This window comes from Callorhinus ursinus, unplaced genomic scaffold, assembly GCF_003265705.2.
Source record: "Callorhinus ursinus isolate GAN/ISIS: 27379988/994484 unplaced genomic scaffold, GSC_fseal_2.0 scaffold1, whole genome shotgun sequence".
NCBI lineage: Eukaryota > Metazoa > Chordata > Mammalia > Carnivora > Otariidae > Callorhinus > Callorhinus ursinus.
In genome coordinates, this window is record NW_027397063.1 from 67,232,711 (window position 1) to 67,258,476 (window position 25,766).

Genomic DNA, 25,766 nt, shown 5'->3' on the forward strand with positions numbered 1-25,766 from the left:
CTTCTCTCCTCTCTTCTCCTCTCCTCTCTCCTCTCCTCTCCTCTTCTTCTCTCCTCTCCTCTCCTCTCTTCTCCTCTCCTCTCCTCTTTTCTCGTCTCTTCTCTTCTCATGTATCTGCCTCAACCCTAGAGAAGGACACTTCTGTTGACAATTCTAACTTCTTTCTTCAGTCCCTTTCTTGTGTCTGCCCATAAGAAGAGGGCTTGGTCATTGACTGTACTGAACCTGAGTCAGCTCATATTTTGCTGGTAGGCAGTTTCTTTTCTGTAAGAAGGAGGCAAATGCCCTGCTTTCTCTTTAACTTCTTGAAATCAGATGCCAAAATATACTTCCTATTCCCATGTGAAAAACACAGCTAGTCACATAGTTGTGAGGGTCTAACTTTGCAGGGCCGGCCATACATTTACTCTCTCTCTCTGTCTGTGCTACAAGGTGAAGGAGAGCGGTATAAAGAATCATGTCACTAGTTGAATAAGTGGAAGTTGTTCCACAAAATAGCCATTCTAGATTTAAAGACATCTCACTTAGACATCCAGTCCTAAGTACATTCTCTTTCATATTTTACTGGAGAAACCCTGTGTTGGAGTTTATCAGGTGAACACCCAAACGAGCACGTGCATGTGCACACACACACACACACACACACACACACACACACACACTCTTTTCCTCATTGGCATATTATCTTTGTAGCAAGTAAACTCAGGAGAAGAAACAAATTATTATTCATGTATTCCAAATTTAAAAACTGAAGTCCTGAGGTCTTCCTTAGAACTTAACCAAGGTCAAACTATTAATAAAAACCAGACCTAGGATTTAAATCCAAATCTTTTCAGTTTACTTATAGTCTTCTTATACCTAATCTGTATTTTTTCACACAGACATTATGTAATTAGTTATATTTGATTAATCAAAATGTCTGTAGCATTTTTTACATTCTTATATAAGATCTTTGTCATTTGTATTCGTCAAGAGCTCAAATATATTATCTATTTTACTAACACCCAGTGATATATGGACTTTATGGATTTCAGAAAAAAACAGTGTTCCAAACTGGAGGAACAGCATTTTGAAAATGGGAGTCGAGTGAGAGATAGGGGAGAAAAAACATTAAATGTTAACCTAATTTCCATACCTGAATAGGAAATGAAATGTTATCCTATAAGTCACTGGCTTGTCATCTTTACGCAAACATTATCAAAAATATGAGGTCCTGGCTGATGTTCCCACATCAAAACCTTTACAGATCAGAAAAGACAAGAAGAACAAATGCAGAGTCACACTTAATAAATAGAACAAAACTATAACCATCTCAACCTTGAAATATTATAGTCAGAAATGGCAGCTGATAGCTTCATGGGAATGATAATGAGTTCACAGTAAAAATCCGTGCAACTTCTGAGTAGTGTAAACATTCTGGGAGATAAAAAATGTATTATCTGATACTACAGAAGATAGAGCTAATGGAACAGAAAAAAACAAATATTTAAAACATGGATATAACTATTCTTCAAATTCTAAGGGAGGATGTTAGAAAACAAGAAGCAAGAATTAGAGATATTGGTTGTCAAAAATTTAACAGCTGAAGTAAAAAAAAAACTGAAAGAATTAGATAAGAGAATGATACTGCCTAATATTGATATGGATGTTAGGCAGAGACATGTCAGTACGTTCATACTAGGAATACAAGTAATGAAGGAAAATAATGCAAACAAAGCAATAAATTAAAAGAATAACTGAGAATTCCTCATATTGAAGCCGTAGGATCTTAGACTGAAAAGCTTGGTAGAGTTTCAAGCCTTAAAGGGAAGAAAATCTCAACATCTTAAAGACATACTGATATATAAGAATATCAAAGATAAAAAATCTAAAGGATTCAAGAGCATAAGAAAATAGTTTTTAAAAGCAGCAAAGAATCAGATTGTTAGCTCTTCTTGATCTACAGATATGTTGGACTATTTCTTAATAAAAATAAAAATACTAATGAACATTTCATCTTAACCCATCTTATCCATAGGAGCATGGGTAGATCTCTCTCTTTTTAAAAGATTTATTTACTTATTTGAGAGAGAGAACGTGCAGGGGTGAGGAGCCGAGGGAGAGGGAGAGAGAAACCCAAGCAGACTCCGCGTGGAGTGTCTGGAGCCAGAAGCGGGCTGATCTCACAACCCCAAGATCAGACGGAGCCAAACCAAGAGTCAGTCGCTTAACTAACTGTGCCACCCAGGGCCTGGGAAGATTGGGAGATCTTTATTTGTTCACAAGCTTCCCCCAACTGCCTTTTTGGGGATTTAAGAAATAAGCTCATAACATTTTAATCTGAAATGGGTCTTTATCAAATTGCACTTCTTTATTTTTCATAGCATGTTCTTCAAAGAGTACACAGGGACATCATAACTCTCCTTTTATAATACCGTCAGACAAAAAAGTATCATAGTGGTGAATAATGGCTTTCAGAATCCTACTCTTATGATTGTACTTCTCTTCCATTGGCTTCTAAAAGTGCTTACTCTTATGTTCACAAATTTGAAGGACAGACTCTTCTAGACCCGGTTGGTATTTAAAGCAAATTAAATTAGCCTCATGCTAGAAAGTCATATTAATACAAAATGTCATATTTGCTGAAACGTATTTTTTCACGTTTATTTTAAAGTAAAAAGTAGAGTCACAATTCTCGATCAGAATGTGGACTATTATTAAGAGACACATATCCCTTACTTAAATCTGGCTCCATTAGAAAAGTCTTCAGGAAGCCCCCTCTAGTGTTTGAGGGATGCAACAGCTCACTGGCAGAGGATTTGAGAGACACATGGTTGTGAGAATTTTAGATTGTCTCCTCTAACTTGGCTCTAAGGGACCGTGGAGATCATCAACCCCAATAGCCATTCTGTTTACAAATTGGAAAACTAAATGTCCAGGAAGAAAGTGCCTTGTCTAAGGTCACACTGAAAGTCAGCAGTATTTATAAGTAGTAGAACCCAGGTCTCCTGACTCGGAGTTCCCAGAAAAATCTATTCTGGCCTGCAGACTTGCATCTGGGTCAAGCAGGCCCAGAGCGAAATAAACGTAAGGAGCTTTGAAGATGTGGGATTTCTTTTTTTTTTCTTTTTTTAAGATTTTATGTATTTATTTGGCAGAGAGAGACACAGCGAGAGAGGGAACACAAGCAGGGGGAGTGGGAGAGGGAGAAGCAGGCTTCCCGCGGAGCAGGGAGCCCGATGTGGGGCTCGACTGTGGGATTTCTTTTAAACGGAAAGGATATAGAAATGAGGAAGAGTCATTGGGATACAGGAGATAGAGGAGAAAAAAAGAAAGTTAGCAAAAAGGGCAAGGAAACCATAGTTCTTTAAAGAACAGAAACCCAGGGATAGGGGGAGAAGAATGATGAGTTAAGATGTAACATACTTCAGAATTTATTGGTAGGTGATTGGAAATATTCTTAAAATATTTTATTTGTGGTTCTGAAAATAAGATCACTAATGAAGTTTAACTATTCATTTCCCACTTATTAAAAGTTGTCACCTAAAAAAAAGTTGTTACCTAGCAATTATTTTTATTCTTGTCACCTGTCTCAGTAGAGACACTTTACTGATAATGCAGAACATGCAAATGTCATAACAAGGCAAGAAACATTGATTTTCCACCCCACACCAGTTCATGACGATGGACTGGCAGTGGTGGTGTGAGCTAAGCTAAAAACAGTCCTCATATATTATCATTGAATAGCATCTGCAACTTTTGGTCTCTTCGTCCTTCCCTGAAAATGTATAAAGGGCAAGGCTCCTCTGGAAAATACTCTAAGAATTACCCCTAAAGATGTCAGTTTGAAAACACCCTAGTTACTTTATCCCTGAGTATGACCTTTCTCTGCATACTATTACTAGAATTAGTCTGCATAAAATATTTAACTATTTCTTGTTAATGAGCATTGAATGTGATAGTGTGATGTAGGGGTAGAGATGTACACTGGGGAGCTCATGGTCTCGTGGGGGAAAACACAAAAGTATGGAAGAGAAGATAGGAACATATGGTGTCTAGTACCTTTTAATTCCAGCCTTTTCTATGCCTTAGAAATGATGGAATGTGATGCTGGAGCTCTCTAGTGATGTGTTCCCAATATTGCCAGGTGCTAAGGATACCTTACATAGGAGTTCCTCCTCACCCATAATACTGGTGTAGAAGGTGAGTCAACAAAGAAGATACAGCTTGAACAGCAACTTGACAGAAAGATAAAAATGTTTTAGAGAAGAAGCTGCCACATGGAACAAACAGTATGAGCAATGAATTAAGAAAGTGCTAGACATGTTTGGGGAAGAACATGTAAATGGATGAGAGTTTCTCAGTCTCTATAATATATTTCATGGGATGGAATTACAAAACTCCTTAAGACTGGCCTGGCTTATTTACTCGTTAATTGAGCTGGTCTGTGCCAGACAAGAATGGTAGGGACTTGGAAATAAATGAACTGTGGTTGCCTCTACTGAACCTATCTATAACCACTCTCATCATTTGCATCACACTGCTGTAAAGTCCCTCTTAAAAAATAAAAAGGACTTCATAGGAATTCCATTCTCCACCTCATCTTCAATTTTCATCATCGTTATCATAGATGAAGTTAAATACCAAATAAGTAAATTATACTGAGAGTCAAACCTGTGCCATGCACTGTTCTGGGTACTTTCACATGCATTGTCTTATCTTATTTTTATAAAAACTCTCATCAGTGGGCAGTCCTACTGGCCCACCAGTATAAGAGAAACAAACAGTCAAAGCATCAGAGCATTCCCAGCAAAGGTTCTCCATCATATCTCTTAGCAAGTTGCTATATTTAAGATAGTATATACAATATTGTATGATTCCTATGTTTATGAAAGATTTTACTTATATATTAGCAAGAAAGAGCACAAGTCGGGGGAAGGGGCAAACGGAGAGGGAGAAGCAGGCTCCCCATTGAGCAAGGAGCCTGATGCAGGACTCATCCCAGGACCCTGGGATCATGACCTGAGCCAAAGGCAGAAGCTTAACCAACTGAGCCACCCAGGCACCCCTGATTCCTGTATTTTTGTGAATCTCACAGAGTTATACCTATGAAAATTTTATAAATCTAATTGGAGTACCATTAAAACTAAAATGCTATAAACATTTTCCAGCCAGTGAATGATTCTACCGTGCTTTAAGATATACGATACCTCCTTGCAAAGTACAAGGAAAGTATGATGGGTATACCCACCCTGGTGGAAGATGCCACACACAAGAGATCTAAGTTCAAATTGCAATTCTACCCCTATGGCAAATAATATTTCCTTCAAGATTCCATTTTCCTACTTTTTATTTTTTTAAAGGTTTTATTTATTTGAGAGAGAGAGAGAAAGCATGGGGGGGGGGAAGGAGCAGAGGAAGAGGGACAAATAGACTCCCTGCAGAGCAGGGAGCCCAACACGGAGTGAGGACTCCCCGCTGAATGAGGACCCTGAGATCATGACCCAAGCAGAAGTCAGAAGCTTAACCGACTGAGCCACCCAGGCACCCCTCCATTTCTCTAGTTTTTCAAACACAGTGGAATAACCACCTCATCTCTAAAGCACATTATAAAAGCTCTAATTACATCAAATATTGTTGATTGTTTTCACTCTTTGCCACAGCTTCCCTTTCTTACCCACATTCACCATCCTACCCAGAAGCATTCATTTAGTCATAAGAGGGACCCAAGTCCAACAAATTATTCTACAAACGAGTACTCTGAAGGGATGGCTAAAGTAAGTTCTACACTGTATTCAAGAGGAAGAGATCAAAATACATTTAATTAGCTTTGGGACATCTTTCATAACTTCATCTTGTCACATTATCTGACAATAATCCACATCTTTCCAGTATTTTGCTCACTTATTCTTACTATGTTTGATCTCTGCCTTCCATAAGGCATCTAGGTTCTCGACTGTTCTCCCCAATTCTTTCAGTTCTCTTGAGACATTTTTCCTTTATGATCCAACACTCCTACCACTCCTTTACCAAAACCTCCAAATCTGTCACTATACTGAAGTTCCTATAAAACTTTTCAACTAGGGCGCCTGGGTGGCTCAGTCGTTAAGTGTCTGCCTTTGGCTCAAGTCATGATCCCAGGGTCCTGGGATCAAGCCCCGCAACAGGCTCCCTGCTCCACAGGAAGCCTGCTTCTCCCTCTCCCACTCCCCCTGCTTGTGTTCCCTCTCTTGCTGTGTCTCTCTCTGTCAAATAAATAAAATCTTTAAAAACAAAAAAACCCAAAAAAACAAAAACAAACTTTTCAACAAACCCTCAAACATAGATAATCCAAACATCCTTTTGATCTGTCTTTTTTTTTTTAAAGATTTTATTTATTTATTTGAGAGAAAGAATGAGAGAGAGAGAGCACATGAGAGAGGGGAGGGTCGGAGGGAGAAGCAGACTCCCCGCTGAGCAGGGAGCCCGATGTGGGACTCGATCCTGGGACTCCAGGATCATGACCGGAGCCAAAGGCAGTCGCTTAACCAACTGAGCCACCCAAGAGCCCCCTTTTGATCTGTCTTTACTCCTTTGTTACTGATCACATAATTTAGTTACTATACACCCATGGTCTTTCTCTTTATCTGAACCCTAGAGCTGATTTTTCTCTCTCTCTTTCCCTTCTGTGGCAATTTTTAACCTTCATAGCTTTCTATAAGCCTGTATCTCTATCTCTCAATGGATTTATTGTGTCCTTCTTTGTTGAAAAAAATAGAAATTATCAAGTAGATATTTCTTAATCTTCTATCCAAGAGTTGTGTCACATCAATTTTCCACATCTTTTTATCACTAATTAGCCCCTTTTCTTACTGAAGTTCTAACCCCTATGCTTTTTATGGATTTTAAATCATATCCTTTCTGTCTTGAAAGGCACTTATCTTATTAAAATTTTGCATTTGGATATACTATGTTCATGTTTATAAGACACAATGTTATTAAGATAACAATTCTTCCAAAAATGATAAAGAGATTCAATATAATCCCAACCAAACCCAGCAGTCTTTGGAGGAAATTGACAAACTGACATTGAAATGCAAATGGCCAAGAATAGTCCAGATAATTTTTTTTTTTAAGAGAGAGAGAGATTGAGAGAAAGAGAGTGCTAGAGGTGGAGGACAGAAGGAGGGCGAGAGAGAATCTTAAGCAGGCTCTATGCCCAGGGCAGAGCTGGATGTGGGGCTTTATCTCCGGACGCTGAGATCCTGACCTGAGCTGAAATCAAGAGTCAGAAGCTTAACTGACTGAGCCACCCAGGGGCCCCTAGCCTGGATATCTTTTGAGAACAAAAGATAAGATTTCAAAACTTAGTATAAAATTATAGTGATTAAGACAATGCATTACTGGAGCCAAAAACAAACAAAACCAAGATGAACAGAAGAAGAAATATAAGTTAAACTCAAATATATGATCACTTGATTTATGACCTGTGAAAATGGTAACACTAAAGTGCAGTGGAGAAAAAGTTCAATCATCTTAACAAAAATACTGAATCAAGTGGATATCTCTGTGGAGAAAGATGAATCTTAACCTCTACCTAACACAATAAAACATTACATCAGATAGACTTCAGATATAAATGCACAAAGTAAGACAACAAAACCTTCAGAAGAAAAGATAGGGGTAGCCAAAGATTTGGGGTAGCCAAAGATTTTTAAAACAGGACACAAAAGAATTACCATAAAGGAAATATCGATCAATTAAACAATTTTAACATTCAGAATTTCAGGACATCAGAAAACATCAATCAGAGTGCAAAGGTAATACACTAATTAGGTGAAGATATTTTTGTTGATAATGAAGCAAATGCTCCCTTAACTGATAGGATTAATGTATGATAGATGGATTTTTGGGTTCTCATTAAATATTTGATTACTTTGGAAACTATTAAGTGCCCAGTAAATGACAGGAGCAGGGTACTAGCATCTTTACACATATTATTTCATTTATTCCAAATCATAACCATGTAAAGCTGTGTGGTAATATATTCATAAAGAAATTAAGAAATATATTTATGAAAAAGGATTTAGTAATTTGCTCCCAATCTCACTTCTAGTAGGAGACAGAGCTATGATTTAAGTCACAGTCTGAATTCAAAGTCCAAATTCTCTATAATGTGTCTTGGTTGACTTTGTTCAATAGCTAGATGTGTGCATATTCTGTGTGACCCACTTCACAGAGCATATCTTAAATTATAAATAGAAAGAGATTTGAATATCATTTTTATGCCATTATCTTCAGTGGATTCTTAAATTTGAATAATCTAACAGCTAAGTGGATTTAAGACAATGCGGAAGGGAAAACAGAAGAAGAAAGGAAAACTTCAGTGAGAGAGAAGAAAACAGGATCCAGAAAAACTCTGATATAAAAAGACATAGAAATGAAAGGGAAGACATTATATAGCCCAGAAACAGAAAGTATTTCTGTGTAATGGAAAGACTCTACTAGCCTAGAAATATGGAGAAATATATCCAAGAAAGAGCTGTGCTAGGGTCTCAAGTGTGAGCCTGGCAAAGTCCCGTGATCTTTCTGCTAGTAAGTTCTCTGACTACAAAAGGAGAGAAATGGACCAAAGGGTCTCAATGTCCTTTGCATCTCTGATATTAAATGAATCTCTGTGTGTCTGCCAAGTGCTACACATAGGGCAAAGAACATACATTGCCATTGCAGAGTAAATCAAATTTGTCTACAACTGATGCTTTTCTTTTCCATTTATTTTTCAAAATTATGGATTAGTCATATTTAAGTCAATGCTTTGAAGAATTATAAATCACAATGTTTTTATTTTCCTATAAACTTTTGGTTTCACTTCTACCAGGCATGTGTTTTATATTAAATTGTATTGAGTTCAGTATTAGGAGGACAATGATACTGATTTAGTGGCCCATGTGACTATCTTGGGCATTTTAATATACACTTCTTTCACATGTACACCTTATATTTAGATTTCTTTTGTGTAGATAAATACCATTGTGCAAATCTCTGGGCCACATATATTCATGCATACATGCATGTATGCATGCATACATTCATACATAAATAAAGTGTGAATCAGCCAAAATCCCATAGAGGGCAGTATAGTTTTAGCTGACACAGTATTAAATCCTATTTTGTTGTAAAGAATGTAGTAACTCTTTCTTTAAAAAAGAAAAGGGTGAGGGGCAGAAGACTTCCAATTATAAAGTTACATATAATCATTGTAAAATCTTTGGAATATACCAAAGTAAATATAAATTTTAAATAAGCAGTAATTGATGTTTTAAAGATACACACACATATATATAATCATTTCAGTAATATATATATATATTGAGTAACATATGGTAACACATACATATATATATAAACATTTCAGTAACTCTAAATGGTGAGCAACAACAGGTATTTAATGCTTTCTGGATTAAAAAAATGGTTAACTTTACAGAACAAGCAAGTTAAACAAAGTGAATATAAAGACTAATTCTTCTGATTTCTTGGATCTTAGAAAGATCAATGTTCATCAACATGAAAATAAAATGAACATTATTCTGCTAAAAATAGCAAATCAATAAAAGCATAAAACAAAATGAAACATACAAATGTTTTATCAATTATTACTTAAATTGGAAACGGACTGCAGTCTCCCATAAAAATACTTGTGTTTTTTTAAAATGTATTAAAAAAATTCAGTTTTATGCTATTCATAAGAATCAGAATGAAAATTAATGAAAATCTTAAAGCAAAAGCAATTGAGACAGAGGAAAGGAATAGCAATGTCAGAAAGTGGATTTTATATTGAAAGCACTAAAGAAGATATAAAGTGGTCTGGCATGTATTGACAAAAGACATGGGACCTGGGTGGCTCAGTCAGTTAAGCCATGGACTCTTGATTTAGGCTCTGGTCATGATCTCGGGGTCATGAGATCAAACCCCACTTCGGGCTCCACACCCATTGCGGAGACTGCTTAGGATTCTTTGCCTCTCCGTCGGTCCCTACCCCCCATGCTCTCTTTCTCTCTATCTCAAATAAATAAATAAATATATATTTTTTTAAAGACATTTTGTGAGGAAGATATGCAGTATTGGATCTTCGTATGGCAAACAATACGGTAGCTAAACATATGAAGTACATATTAGAATATTGGCAACTTGATGAAAATATACTTAAAATAAGAACTTCCATTGTTTCATTTGAAATTTGAGTAAATCTAAGCACTTTGTGAAAATTTACTCATTTAATCCTCACCATAATAACCCTGTGAAGTGGATATAATCATAACCTCTATTTACACTTGAGAAAAAATACAAAAGATAAACTATTTTTTTAAGAAGTCCAGTAAAAAATGACAAAGCCTTCAAAAGCCTGTTTAAGGACAAAAGAATGGGAGTAAAATATGTAAGATTAGAGATAAGACTTAACTGCAGAGGATATTAAAAGAATAATGTTATGATACATAATTATAGGACAACACATTTGAGAACCTGAAGAAATGAATGATCCTTTGGCAAATTATATAATTACCACAACTAAATGAAAAAATAAGTGGAAATTTTTAAACGATTACTAATAACAAAAAAAATTGAAGGAGTGAATTAGATAGAGATATTGAAAAGAAATTTGATAAAATTAAGTGGTCATTCTAATAATAATACCAAATAAAATTAGAAGAAACTATTAGATTTAATACTTCACTATGCAAGTAAAACAAGACATTGCTATAAATAGCAAAGCTTTACGTCGTTTTATGTAAGGCAACAGACTGGCTAGGGAAGACTGCTTTTAACATGAGTTTTCAATATTGGCTGGAGGTGTCCTGAAAGCAGTAGGGTAAGGAAACAGATTAGTATTAATATTGGAAAAGAGAGAGTTTCACTTCCTTCTGCTGTTTTCTATGGTTGTAGCCATCTAAGGAGATTCTAGAAAAATCTATTAAAATTAATATGAGCATTTGTTAGAAGTCTGGATGCAAGACATACATTAAAAGAAACACAGTGGTTTTTCTCTTCAGCTCTGAAGCATGTAGGAATGGAAAGAGAAAAAAAATCTCATAGTCATAATAGCACACATACATAGACAACTGAAAATATTTAGAAATTAGCAGAGTAGAATAGGACCTATATGAAATATATGTGTTAAATATATATTAAATTATATATGAAATACATATGTATATATGTAAAAATTATGAAACAAAATATTCTGAACAAATGAAAGAAGGCAAAAGCTGCTAATTGAAATGTGAAGCATTGCAGCCAATTTAAAAGAAGCAATCTAGCAATATCTATTAAAACTATAAGCCCTTTGACCCAGCAAATACTCTCCTGGAAACCTATCCTTAAGAAATAAATCACTCCTACATAAGGATATATGCATGGGAAAAGTTTATTATATAATATTTATGGGAAAAATATGGAAATCGGAATATCCTTTGAGAGAAATCATTGAATATGATTTTTTTTTGTATGTTTTTATGTAATATTATATAGCCCAATATAATAGTTCAGCCAATATTTTATAGCCAACAAAATAAAATATATTAAAATTTTTCATTTATTTCATTTCTACAAGGTATCAGTGAGTGAGAAAAGATATATGGACAAATCTATATAATATCTTTCTTTTCTTATGTAACATGATGTTAAAATATAAAATAATGTTAAAAAGAGCCGTACATGGTATGTGTGCATGTGTTATTTATAGATGTCTATGTATTTAATTATTCAGGCATTGATAAATTACTTAAATGAGGGGTGTTGGTGGGGGACAATGTCCAGGACAGGGAGAGACAAGTGATCACTATGACTGTATAACAAACAACCTTAAAACTTAGTGGCTTTCAGCCAAAAAAAAAAAAAAAAAAAGAAAGAAATCTTGCCGTTTGCAACGTGGATGGAGCTAGAGGGTATTATGCTAAGCGAAATAAGTCAATCAGAAAAAGACATGTATCATATGATCCCCACTGATATGAGGAATTCTTAATCTCAGGAAACAAAGGGAGGTTTGCTGGAGTGGTGGGGGGTGGGAGGGATGGGGTGGCTGGGTGATAGACATTGGGGAGGGTGTGTGCTATGGTGAGCGCTGTGAATTGTGTTAGAATGATGAATCACAGACTTGTACCTCTGAAACAAATAATACATTATATGTTAAAAAAAAAAGAAGATAGCAGGAAGGGAAAAATGAAGGGGGGGAATCGGAGGGGGAGACGAACCATGAGAGGCTATGGACTCTGAGAAACAAACTGAGGGTTCTAGAGGGGAGGCGGGTGGGGGGATGGGTTAGCCTGGTGATGGGTATTAAAGAGGGCACGTACTGAATGGAGCACTCGATGTTATATGCAAACAATGAATCATGGAACACTACATCAAAAACTAATGATGTAATGTATGGTGATTAACATAACATAATAAATTTTAAAAAAGATGTAAATTAAAAAAATTAAAAAAAAAACAAAAATACTTAGTGGCTTAAAGCAGTGATTCTCAATTGGGGGTGATTTTGCCACTCCCCAACAGACATTTTTTGATTGTCATCATTTACAAGGGGGTTAGTTTAGGCGAGAGGCCAAGGATGCTCGTAAATGCCTGCAATGCACAGAACAGCCCTCCACAACAAGGAATTGTTCTGTCCAAAATATCAGTAGGGTGAAGCTGAGAAATCCTTGCTTAAAGAAATGTCAATATTTGTTTTGCTCAGGAATCTGCAATTTGGACAGGGCAGAGCTCAGGAGAATGGCTCACTTCCATTCTACCCTGGGTCATGATAGAAGACCAGGCTGATATCATGTGAACGCTCTCTCACTCATGTGGTTTGGCTTTGATACTGACCATAGGTTGAGACCCGAGACTGTCAACTGGAATGCCTATCTCCTGTAGCCTGGTCTTTCTCGTAGCAGTGTGGCTGGGTTCCAAGGTTGAGTAGTGAGAGGAAGAGACAAAGAAATTGAGAAAGAAGTCACAACACCTTGTGATGTTTATCTGGTTGAGGCAGTCCCAAAGTCCCATGCAATTTCAAGAGGAAGGGAAACACACTTAAGTCTTGATGGGAGTGGCAAGTTTCTAAAAGCACATATGGAAATGGAAACACTACTGTATCTATTTTTAAAAAATATATCTGCCACACAAGCAAAGAATGATACATATTTTTAAAATTACTTCCGTAAAATTATCTATAAAGGTGCATGTGGACATTTTAGAATTCCTGGTAAGGTTAACAATTTTACACAACAGTAACCATTTGTTATTTTCTTCTATGAATATTCGTGTCTTCTGCACATTTTTTCTATTGTGATTTTAGAGCTTCCTTATTTATTTCTATATATATTTTATTATGAATTTTCCTCCACATCTTCCAGAAAACATTTAAACTTCTTAAAGGAATAGAAAAATACAAAAGTCTGATATAGAAAAAATAGGAGAGACAGAAGAAATTAAAGAAACGCAAAGATGTCGATGAAGACCAGAAGGGTAAAAATTAGTGTGATGAAAACCTTTACCTTCCCATAGGCTCTACACTTGCACAGCCATTGGAAGGAGGGAAATCTGGACCAGATTCTCAATATACATATTTATTTTGACATAAAAAACAAAAACAGGGGATGGGTAGGGAACTGTGAGAAAAGAATATAATATTTAATGAAATACAACGATTTCAATGAAATGACAAGCTTCACAGGTGCTCTTAACACAGAATTGGAAACCAAACCTTCCCAATATTGTGTGCCTTGCTCTTTGTTCATAATGTCACCTATGGAATATTATTTCAGCCATAAAAGGGAGGAAATCTTGCCATCTGTGACAATATGAATGGACTTTGAGGGCATTATGCTAAGATAAATACTATATGATCTCACTAATATGAGGAATCTAAAAACAAACAAACAAAAAACCAAATTCATAGTTACAGAGAACAGATTGGTGGTTGCCAGAGGTGGGGGGGTGGAGGGGTTGGGGGGGTGGGCAAATGACTGAAGATGGTTAAAAGGTACAAACTTCCAGTTATAAGACAAGTAAATCATGGGGATATGATGTCTAGCATGGTGACTACAGTTAATAATACTGTATTGTATATTTGAAAGTTGATAAGAGGGCAGATCTAAAAAAGAAGAAAGATGTTTTTATGCTTAGAAAGTCCTCCTGTAGCCAGAGTCCAGATTAATATTAAGAATATAGTGCTTTTTGTGTTAGAAACAGACTAAAATAATGGTGCTTAAACAAGGGGCGTAATATGGCTAATATAACTGCACTTTAATTTCAGGATATTATATAAGTTTTTCTGATGTTATTTAGAATACTCATTAGAATAACTTTTTAACAGTTCTGAATTATTATAAAAGATAAACACAATAGCCCAGGACTTCATATTTAAAATGTGATTGCCTAATAAACACTGCAGAATTATTACAATCACTAATCATTCATAAAATAGCAACACTGATTAATACCAAGATTGGAAGGACGTTTAGAGATCCAGCTTCTGATTCTAGCTTTGCATTAAACAATAAGTAGCCTTGGGCAACTTGTTGAAACTCTTGGGTGTGTCTTAGGAGATGAGAGATCAGATGAGATGAGGTCTAAAGCATCTTGCTATTCTAAAAATTATGAATCTACATATCTTAAACTTTGGGAATAATACAGGACGAATGAAAAAGGATATTTTTGTATTGTTTTTAAATGAGAGCTAGTTCTACACAAGGGTTTGGGGACCTGTATTGTCTAAAGTATAACTGGTTGGAGGAAGCACCTCAATTTGTAGACCCTCAAATTTGGAAGGCCATTCTTTTATCCAGTATTTGAAGATTTGGAAACAAATCTAACTGCACTCACCTCCTTAAAACCTTTCAATAATTTCCCACTGCTGTTAAAATAGAGCATGATGCCGACATGACTCCATCTCAACCTACCACTCCAGCCCCATTACTCGTCAGCATTTCTATTTCCAGTATGTTTCAGGGCTTTTGCAGGTGCTCTTGAGTCTTCCTGGTTGCATATTTGCCTCTCCTTCTCCACCTGTTCAATTCCTACTCTTCCTTCAAGTTTTTGCTAAAATACCGTTTCCTCAGGAAAATGTACCTAAACACCGCAGTCTACTACTAGCTTTTTTTCCTTGGGACAAATCGGTTAGGGATGCAGTTCAACACTCACAAGGCACTTTATAATTCTTCCCTTTTTGTGATTATCACAGTTTTAATTTATGTAAATATGTGTGCAATATTTCCTCCTAGGGTATAAACATAATGAAGACAGAGTTATGTATATTTTGTTCAGTGCTTTCTCCCCACTACTTATGTAAGGCAGCATGAAATGGAAGAGAAGCTCACTTACTTTTTGAGTGAATCCCTTCTTGCAGTCACTAACTAACCTCCCTGCTTTCTGACCTTTTAAGGAATAGCTTCAGGGTTGGAGAACCCACCAATGCCCAAGGAAAACTTTCTTTTTTGACAACTCTATTAGAAGGAGCTTTAACTATTGAACGTAAAGCTATATCCCTATAATTTTTATGTTTCTGTTTTGACCTCTGCCTTTATATAGAAAAAATGATTCTTGAGGGTCATCAACTATGTAGGACTTTCTCTATTCCATACATACATTTTCAGCTAGAACATAATCGTATTTCTAATGTAAAAGAAATAATGCAAGCATCATGCCTGTAGGGAAATGGCTAACTTTAGGAGAATAAAAGATGAGACCAAACTTTGCTCCACAAACAGCAAAAGCAATACACTTAACTCATGGTTTATTAGCCTCAATAAAATAGAGGATTTAGTGAACCAGTTTTCACATTCTCCTTCTCTTCTGATTGCCCACTTTGTGGACAATCTCCTCCTTATATTCTTTAATTTATTTTTTAAATTTTACATTTTATGCAAGATATTGTCATCTACTTTAACTGTGTATTTTTTTTTTAATTTTCTAGAAATCCTGGTCTGCTCACAATCTGAAGTTTTCACAGGCATCAATGTGGAAGGAAGCTCAATTTGGTGACTTTTACCTTTGACTTGAACACTGATAAGGGATCTAGACCTGAAATCATCTTTATGATTTCATATATATTTGGACAACTTTTTCTGATTATGAAAGCAAAACATGTTTCCTTTAAAATTTCAGGAATATGCAGGAAGGTGAAAATAGAATCATAATCACACTTCCCTTACAAAACCACAAACATCATTAATATGTTAGCATATTTTCTCTTTGTTTATTTCATTTATATAAATATGCTTGTATGCTTTTAATACATTTAATATAATATTGTTTGTCCATGTCTTTAACTTTTTCCAAAAAGATTTTCTATGGATATGCAATCATGATATGGACATACTGCAATTTAATGAAAGAGTTTCTTATTATTGGATGTTTAGAAAGTTTTTACAAGTGTTTTTTTATACTGATAAGATGAACAAAGTTGTACATGATTTTTGTTCAAATTTATTTCTTTTATAAAAATTTTTTGTGCTTGCTGACAAAATATATGGATAGTTTAAAGTTCTCAAAATACATTTGCATATGGCTGAATTCCATGTATATTTTTTCTCCTGATTAATTATATTTTATTACATAGCATACAATTATTTCTTCATATATTTCTTTACATATAATCACACTCCTTTCTTTCTCTACTATGTTAAGAAACAAGCAACAGACACAAAAGACAGGCACATGGAAATAAATGTTACCTTTATCACTTCAAGAAGTTTGCTTGTCAAACATGACTTACATTTGTAGTTTTAATAGGCGTCCTAATATGCATTTCTTGATACTATAGATTTAATTGCCCTATCACAGGTGACACTGGCCAGCCAACCCCCAGGTGACACTGTCTATCTGGGATAGAGCCTTCCTTGAAAGCTTTCTCCAGGGGAAGATGCTGTAGATGTTGACATTAATGTGGAAAACACATTTCCTTTTCTTCTTCCAAAATTTTTTAAGGTTTTATTTATTTATTTGACAGAGAGAAACACAGAGAGAGAGAGGGAACACAAGCAAGAGGAGTGGGAGAGGGAGAAGCAGGCTTCCCATGGAGCAGGGAACCAGATGCAGGGCTTGATCCCAGGACCCTGGGATCATGACCTGAGCTGAAGGCAGATGCTTAGCAACTGAGCTACCCAGGTGCCCCTCTTATTCCAATTTCATCAGTCAAATAAATCTGTTTTTGTGGGAATCATTGCCCTTGTATAGAAAAGCCTGGACTGGAGAATGAGTCTTTGTGTCCCAACATCTTTACACTGCCATCTGCAAGTATTTCAAAGCAGTGGGCCTCAGGGATTCCTCCAGATACATGCACGTGTATATATGCAAATATAAAAACATGTACATTTATACACTTCTAGATAGAATATGCAAAGAATATGCAAAGAATAATTGCTAATAAAAATTTTTAAAAGATGCAACTTCTACGATACGCAACTTGAGTTTTTCCCAAGTGTACGCTAGGACAGGAAACTGTTTTTTAAAGAGCTTAGTCATTTTGCTTGCTTATTTTTTGGTACCCTTTCACCTATAAATGAAGCTATTAAAATTTCTTTGTATGTTTAAGATTGGTTATGATTTGGTCATGCAGTGCTAACCCTGCTGTTCCAAAGGTGGCAGCCAGTAAGGCTTCTGGTTGGATGAAGCAAAAATTGTGCTCACCATTGCCCTCTAAGGATTTTGGAGTTTTACTTTATTGCTGGCATGGTACTTTATTCATATTCAAATGCTTCTCTGTATTCATTCTAATGGCATTTGGCATTATTAATTTCATAGCAATTAAAATTCTTGGTATTTTCTCAGATTGTTTTTTTTAATTTTATTTTATTATGTTATGTTACTCACCGTACATTACATCATTAGTTTCTGATGTAGTGTTCCATGATTCACTGTTTGCATATAACACCCAGTGCTCCATTCAATACATGCCCTCTTTAATACCCATCACCAGGCTAACCCGTCCCCCCACCACCGTCCCCTCTAGAACCCTCAGTTTGTTTCTCAGAATCCATAGTCTCTCATGGTTCGTCGCCCCCTCTGATTCCCCGCCCCCTTCATTTTTCCCTTCCTGCTATCTTCTTTTTTTTTTTTTTAACATATAATGTATTATTTATTTCAGAGGTACTGGTCTGTGATTCAACAGTCTTGCACAATTCACAGCGCTCACCCTAGCACATACCCTCCCCAATGTCCATCACCCAGCCACCCCATCCCTCCCATCCCCCACCACTCCAGCAACCCTCAGTTTGTTTCCTGAGATTAAGAATTCCTCATATCAGTGAGATCATATGATACATGTCTTTCTCTCATTGACTTACTTCGCTTACTATAATACCCTCTAGTTCCATCCACGTCGTTGCAAATGGCAAGAATTCGGGGGTTTTTTGATGGCTGCATAATATTCCATTGTATATATATATATCACATCTTCTTTATCCATTCATCTGTCGATGGACATCTTGGCTCTTTCCATAGTTTAGCTATTGTGGACATTGCTGCTATAAACATTGGGGAACCCCTTCGGATCACATTTGTATCTTTGGGGTAAATACCGAGTAGTGCAATGGCTGGGTCTTACGGTGGCTCTATTTTCAACTTTTTGAGGGACCTCCATACTGTTTTCCAGAGTGGCTGTACCAGCTTGCATTCCCACCAACAGTGTATGAGGGTTCCCCTTTCTCAGATTGTTTTTTGAATGTATAAATGTTTCCACTGACTAGAGGCTGGCATTATGCTTTCATTTTGTGAAAAAGAAATGTGCAAAACAGAGTTTGGCTAGAAACACCCAAATTTCATTATTACAAGCTTCAAGTTTCTTTGATTTGACTACAAGTAAGGTGACTTTTGTCACAAATTATTGGGTTAATAAGAAACCAGTTAACATTTTAGAGATTATGGATTTCAAAAATATGGAAATTTAAATTCACTATACCTTAACATTTTGTATCTAAATATATTTGTCTTCTGTTGGTGAAAGATGTCACATAATTGCAGATTCTCTGATAATTCCAGGGCTAGAAGGAATCGAGTCCCAGCTGTCCTGTTTTGCTATTACACTCTGAACTAAGCTTTTTGAAGAAACCAGGCAGTGATGTCCTTATCTCTATTATCTTCAGGATAAAATTGGATGCCATGTCACTGCCAATTCACCTTTCTGGTTTTTAATGCCTCATCAGCAATTCATCTACCAACCACTAGATCAAAAATCCTTAAGAGGGATTTCAGGATCAATAAAGGCTCTGAAGCCTAGTTTATGAAAATACTAGTGTAACAAGCATAAATTCCTTTTTTTTTTGGAAGATTTATTTATTTGATTGAGAAAGGAAAAGAGAGAAAGAGAGACAGTGGGAGCATAGAGAGGAGGGCAGAAGGAGAGAGAACTTCAAGCCGACTCCAGGCTGATCTAGACCCGAGTTCATGACCTGAGCCCAAACCAAGAGTTGGAGGCTCAACTGACTGAGTCACCCAGGAGTGCCAGAAATTCCTTATGTTTCACATCACAGCCTGACGAACATATCGCTGATGTATAGTAGTTATAATAAGTCATTCTTTCCATTTTTTCTAATGTGGTTGGAGTAATGAGGAGTAGTTGTATTTGGTTTTTTTGTTTGTTTGTTTGGGATTCCAGGTCTCTAAACTTTGTAGTAATGTAAATTTAATTTCATTGTTTTGTATGTATTTTTATAGTGGTGTTGGGATAATTTTATTCCAGTTTGGCCAGATAGGTTATCACAGAGTAGAGTTTCCCTCCCAGTGCACCAAGGCATGATGAGTTAAAGCCCTGAGAGATATTGATGCCCCGTCCTCAGGATGGCCTGACAGCATCTAGAAGAAATGGAAACCCCCAAGCCTGTCAGCATAAGCCTCAACTATTTATGCCAGCATGCCCACGAATATTATTTTCAAGTGTCATTTTATGAGAAAAGCCAGAAAACAATGCTACAGAGTGCAGGAAAGGCCTGCTTCACTTTGTACAACGAATACAGATCTCTATCCTTTTGCCAGTTATCCCTCAAATACGACATAGTTAATATTTGAAAAATCTACCCTTAGACTTGAGAATCTTCAAATCTGTGAATATTATTATAGGGTATGATCTGCCTTAACATAATACAACCAAATACAACTGAAAAATTAAGCAATCACTTAATGAGTCAATAAATAAAGGTTTAAAACTGGTTATAAAGTTATTGAAATAAATTCTAACTGGAAAATCCAGAAAGTAGTATCATAAATTTTTATCTCCTTGCCCACCCCCTCCACACACACACACACACACTTAGCTCTAAACTACACAAATCTAGTCAGGCCCTAATTAAATATTCTTTAATTTGTTCAAGGCCTTTCTCTTTTCTGGCTAATAACCTGATATAATTTTCTCAAACCTATTTTGTTCCTTTTCTGTTGCCAGAATTAACCGTTGACTTTCTTTTGTATAAATACCTTTGTTCATGTAGAAACGGATTTACCATGGCATGTTATTGTATATGCATGGTTCCTAGAAGCTCTGCTGACCTGTGGCTGGTAGGTAGTAGGCAAGACTCTGCTCATATCAGCATGATTGATTTCCACACATAATTCTGGAAGGGTAAAACTCAAAACTATGCCTCAATGAACTAAATCTGTCATGGTTCTCCAGACTTGCTAACATAAAATATGCAAGGGGTAAGTCTCCCAGTGTAAATCATCTACTGAACTGAATTTTCTCTAAGGGTTCTGCTTTTCTTTCCTTACATGTGAAAGCAGAAATACAATCTTCTTTATTGCCTGGAGATTCAGCTGTTGAAGCTATAGGGGAAGGCCATGTTTGTAAAGAGAATTTCTATATTGTTCTTTTATTATATATGCTACTGAATTCACTAATGAGGTAATCAAATAAAGTGTCCTCCAGGGGTGAAATAAAAGAACATTCCATATGCCAATCTGTTTATTTCCTTGGCCCACCACCGATCACACACTACCCTTTCCTGTCTGTAGACTTGGTTTGTGTGTAGGTCAAATTACCTTCTATTTTATTATTTCTTTGCCCTGGCAGGAGGTAGTACCCCAATTCAACAATTGGGCTGTTATTAGCTACCTCCCTTTTTACACCATCTCTTCAGCCCCAATACAAAAGACAGTTTTTACTGATCTTATTGTTTACAGAAGAAAAAGTAATCACCAAAGAAGTTGCACCTCTTTCTTTCAAAAACGTGAATAAAAAAATGGCCAAAGGATTTCACATTATTGCTTACTTGACTCATTTAAAAAAAAAAACTTCAAATAAACAAACAAACAAAAAAATAAATAAGGCTATACCCAAGCAGTAGATCTTTTGTTTTAAAATTTTATTTATTTAGGGCGCCTGGGTGGCTCAGTTGGTTAAGCGACTGCCTTCGGCTCAGGTCATGATCCTGAAGTCCCGGGATCGAGTCCCGGGATCGAGTCCCGCATCGGGGTCCCGCATCAGGGTCCCTGCTCGGCAGGGAGTCTGCTTCTCCCTTTGACCCTACCCCCTCTCATGTGCTCTCTCTCTCTGTCTCTCATTCTCTCTCTCAAATAAATAAATAAAATCTTTAAAAAAATAAAATTTTATTTATTTATTTGAGAGAGAGAGCGAGCGCATGAGTTGGGGGGAGGGGCAGAAGGAGAGGGAGAAGCAGGCTCCCTGATGAACAGGGAGCCTGCGCTGGGGCTCCTGCGACTGAACCACCCAGACGCACCCCCCCCCCCCCGCCCCAAGGAGTAGATCTTAAATAAAAAGATATGCTTAAATCAGATCTTAAGGATTTGGAAATTTTTCCATCGGTTTATGATTTCAGGTAAGCTTTATCTTGTGACTTATGTTCAATTGTCAATAGCTCTTTACGGTTTAACTTTAGGGATCCTCTTACACCATATACACTCCCACTCCCACTAAACTAAAGTAGCTAATGATTTCTGAAATGTCTCTGTGCTAAAATCCACCGAAGATTTTTAAAAAATATGTTTAGCCCTCAAAAAATCTGTTTAATAAATGTAGCTTTTATTTTCAGTTGTTTTTAGCAGGCAAGACACAGCAGCATATACGTTCAAAGAATCTTCTACACATAATAATAGCTGCTATTTGTGATTTAGGCAGTGAATTTGGAATTTTCACGCATTAGTGGTCAGCTTTTTAATAAGCTTCTCAGGTACATAATTCTTCCTTAATTTACCATAGGCGCTGAGAATTTAGAGACCATGATAATATAGCCCCAGGTGTTTCAGGCTCAGAGAGTAGAACAACAATCAGACCGCAGGTATATTTGGACCCAACGTCTATGCCCTTTTGTTTCATGTCATGTTTGCTCAATTGCCCACTTTGTGTCATTTTTAGAGTCAAGAAATCATATCTTCCAGAGTTCCACATATCCAATTTATGAGTTTCCAAAAACAAAACGACACAATCCTCCTTTTTCTTCCCCTGGCTCTCATAAAAAAAAAAAAATGATTAGGATTTTCTTTGCCCTCAACAAGATCATCAATTCTCATAACCTAAACGGGTTTTTATCTGTTTCCCCCATCATCTCAGGGTCATATTGCCAGGGTATCCCCACCCCTTGTGCCACCCGCATTTAGTCACTCACTGAAATGTGTCATGTCGTGTAACCCCATGTAAGACCCATTAGTCTTGCAGGCAGTGATCCTCAAAGCTGGTATTATTCACTTAAAAATGCTGTGAACAAGCAGTGTGAACAGGAGAAAGGGTATCGATCAAGTCTGGTGTCTTCCTCCTCTTCCTCTTCTATTCCTTCCTTAATGTCAGACACAGAACACTTCAGGAGCATTTGCCATGTTAGCCATTGCTAAGTGTTTTGGATGATGAGTTCAATCCAGGGCAAAATGAATAAAGGTCAAACTGGTTTAGAAAGAGGACTATGCAAGCCAGATTCTGAAGTTTTCTCAATCCCTACACCATGCCCGGATTAGTTTGCTAGGGCTTCCAGAACCACAGATGAGATGGCTTAAACAACATTTTCTCACATTTCTGGAGGCTGGAAGTCTAAGACCAAGGTGTCAGTGGGGTGGGTTATCAGTTTCTCCTGAGGCCTTTCTCCTTGACTGGCAAATGGACACCTTCTGGCTGTGTTCTTACATGGCCTTTTTTCTGGGTACGTCATCTCCTGGGTCTCTTCCTCTTCTTACAAGCACCAGTCTTACTAGATTAGGGCACCACCCTTATCATCTCTAAACCTTGATTCTCTAAATCTTTAGAGGCCTTATCTCCAAATACAGTCACATTCAGGGTTGGAGATTCAACCTACAAATGCTGAGATAACACTACCCAGTCCGTAAAAGTGCCCATTACAGGAAATGCTATAATGTGCAGTGAGAAAAAATAAAATAGAATTATGATAGTTAGGAGCAAGGATGCTGGAGCCAGAGGTTCTAATCCAGAGTCTGCTCCTTGCTAATTGTGTAGTCATCAGTCATGTTTCTTAACTTCAGTGCTTCATTCATCATCCACTGAAACAGGGACAATAAGAGCACCTGCCTCCTAGGTTATTGCCAGTTGAAATAAGAGTTGGTTTTTGGTAGTAGATGGATGGTTTTAAAAATGATATTACTCCTTTTTCTCCTGTGGATTATAACATCATAGGAATCGTGAGAATAAAATGCAAGAGAAAAGATGGGGGGAAACAAATACTTTGAGAAGTATTTCTCTTAATTGTAATAACTTATTCTATATGATCGTAGTTGTGAAGATAGGACCAACACAGACACAGACACTTTAGGTTCTTAAATTCGTAGCTTAATTAATTATTTATTGAACACCCATGACAGGTTAGGAACTGTTCCAGGCACTTTGGAGACAACATTGAACAAAATGGATAGGAAAGGCTCTTCCCCCGAAGCTTTGATTCTAGAATGCATATAGATCATCTTCACATTTCACACCCACTTCAGGAGTTGGGGAAAATGAGATCTATCAAACGGTAGGAAAAAAAAAAAACAAACAATTCACAACGTCATTCAGCAATTTGGTATTGATCACGTGGCCAGGAAATACACAGGAACAGTATTAAGTCTGGGGGCTGCTGCATCTGCACCCCAAGTGCCGCTCTGATCCCTGACACCCTGCTTTAGGCTTTCTCCGACCCAACGCCCCGGCGGGCAGGACCGACCAGTCCGCCCCGCCCTGCTCGGGGAGCCGGGTTCGCCCCGTCGGGCCGGCAGCGCGGTCCCCGCCCACCCCAACTCCCCGCAGACCGCGGGCAGAGAGCAGGCAGCGAGCGGGCGCCGCGCGGGTTTCGAAGCCGCGCAGCGCACCGGGACGCTGAGCGCCGCGGCAGGTCTCAAGGTCCCCGCGCGGCGGTCGCCTTGAGTGCCAGTGACTTTGGCTTCGGGTCTCCTGACTCACGTCACCAGTTTGACAGCCTCGCACCAAATCAGAGGGCGGCGCTCGCCGGGAGTCCCCGGCGTCACTGGGAGCTCCCGCAGATTAGAACTCGCCTCTCCTAGCTCCTCCCCTCAGTCCCATTTAAAGCTCCCACCGGATTTCCGAAAAATTGAGGGCTCAGTTTCTGCAGCGCCTTCTTCCACTGCAAGATGGTAAGTGAGGAGCCGGCGTTTAGGTAATGCGCTGGGGAAACCTGGGGGCTCTGAGAGCTAGTAAGCTTTGCATTTATAATTTCTTCCGCCTTGGATGCAAGATTTCTCTGCTACCTGCCCATTAAAAGGGCCTTCTCTGCTGCCCCATCTGCTTTTTCTTCTCCCCATCTTCTCTCTCTCTCTCTCTCCCGCCCTCCCCCCCATTCCCCATCTCTCTCATCCTTTCACCTGCTGTGTTATTTCTACTCTCTGTACTTTCTCCCAACTTTCTTTCCCTCTATACTTGCACTCACTTTTCTTTCCACCTGTTTCCTCTAGATTATGTGCATATTTGCAAACACTTGGATTTGAGTTAGTCTAAGGGTATTTGAGATTTATTTTCTTCTCAGGTGTCAATTGCATAATAGTTCAGATTTGATTTCAATAATAACCTCAGGGAAAGAGCCTATGAACATGCTTTTAGAATAAAAGAAATAGTCCTTGATAAACTCTGGGCCGAATTTCTTTGGTCTGCACTGCCCAAGCTGGACTTGCTTCAAGACTGGATTTTTCCAAAACTTACTGGGAATATTAACAAATTGTGACTTAATTAACTTTTCTGTGTGTCTCTCTCTTATTATTATTTATTTTGTCTCTGTTTATGTTATGCCCAAGAAAGTCCTCAAGTCAACAAAAGACTTGTAGTGGTCAAAAAGAGTTTGTCCAAAGCTGGGCTCTGCTGAAATGAATGGCTTTTTACCTGATTAAACATTGACAAATAATTAAGAATGGGCTGTTGTACAAATTAACCCAGGAAGGCTGCATACCTGCCCCTGCTTGGACATTTGGAAAGAGTGTGTGTTTGAAGTTTGAGGAGTCGGGGGCAGGGGGGTGTGCACTGGCTCAGAACACAGTGGAGAATACATGCCAAGCAGTTGTAGTGGCAAGATAACTTTGGAAGGGCACAGAGATCTAGTGCTGGAGAGACCTAGAGCCTGCTGTCTTGGCTGACTAACATACTTCAGCTTTGATGATATGTTTACTTGGAGTGACCATATGTGACTGTGCTTGGGGTTAGGAGCAAAATGTATTTAGTTATCTCTGGAATATATCTGTATGTCTATACATCCATATCAAACCATTTGGACCACTGTAGGGTCCAGCAGCATTTAAAGCCAGAGGAAGGAGGAAGGAAGGAATGGGGCAAGTTTATAATTGAGAAACTAAGAAGCTAAAATAAGGAGATTTCCTTATATGTCATGTTCAGTCCA

The 25,766-nt window shown here is 37.5% G+C and overlaps 1 protein-coding gene across 1 annotated transcript in view; it reads left to right on the top strand.

Moving 5' to 3' along the window:
• GMNC (geminin coiled-coil domain containing) overlaps positions 1-25,766 on the top strand; it is a 37,587-nt gene that overhangs the window by 5,771 nt on the left and 6,050 nt on the right. The gene's annotated exons all lie outside the window — the stretch shown is intronic.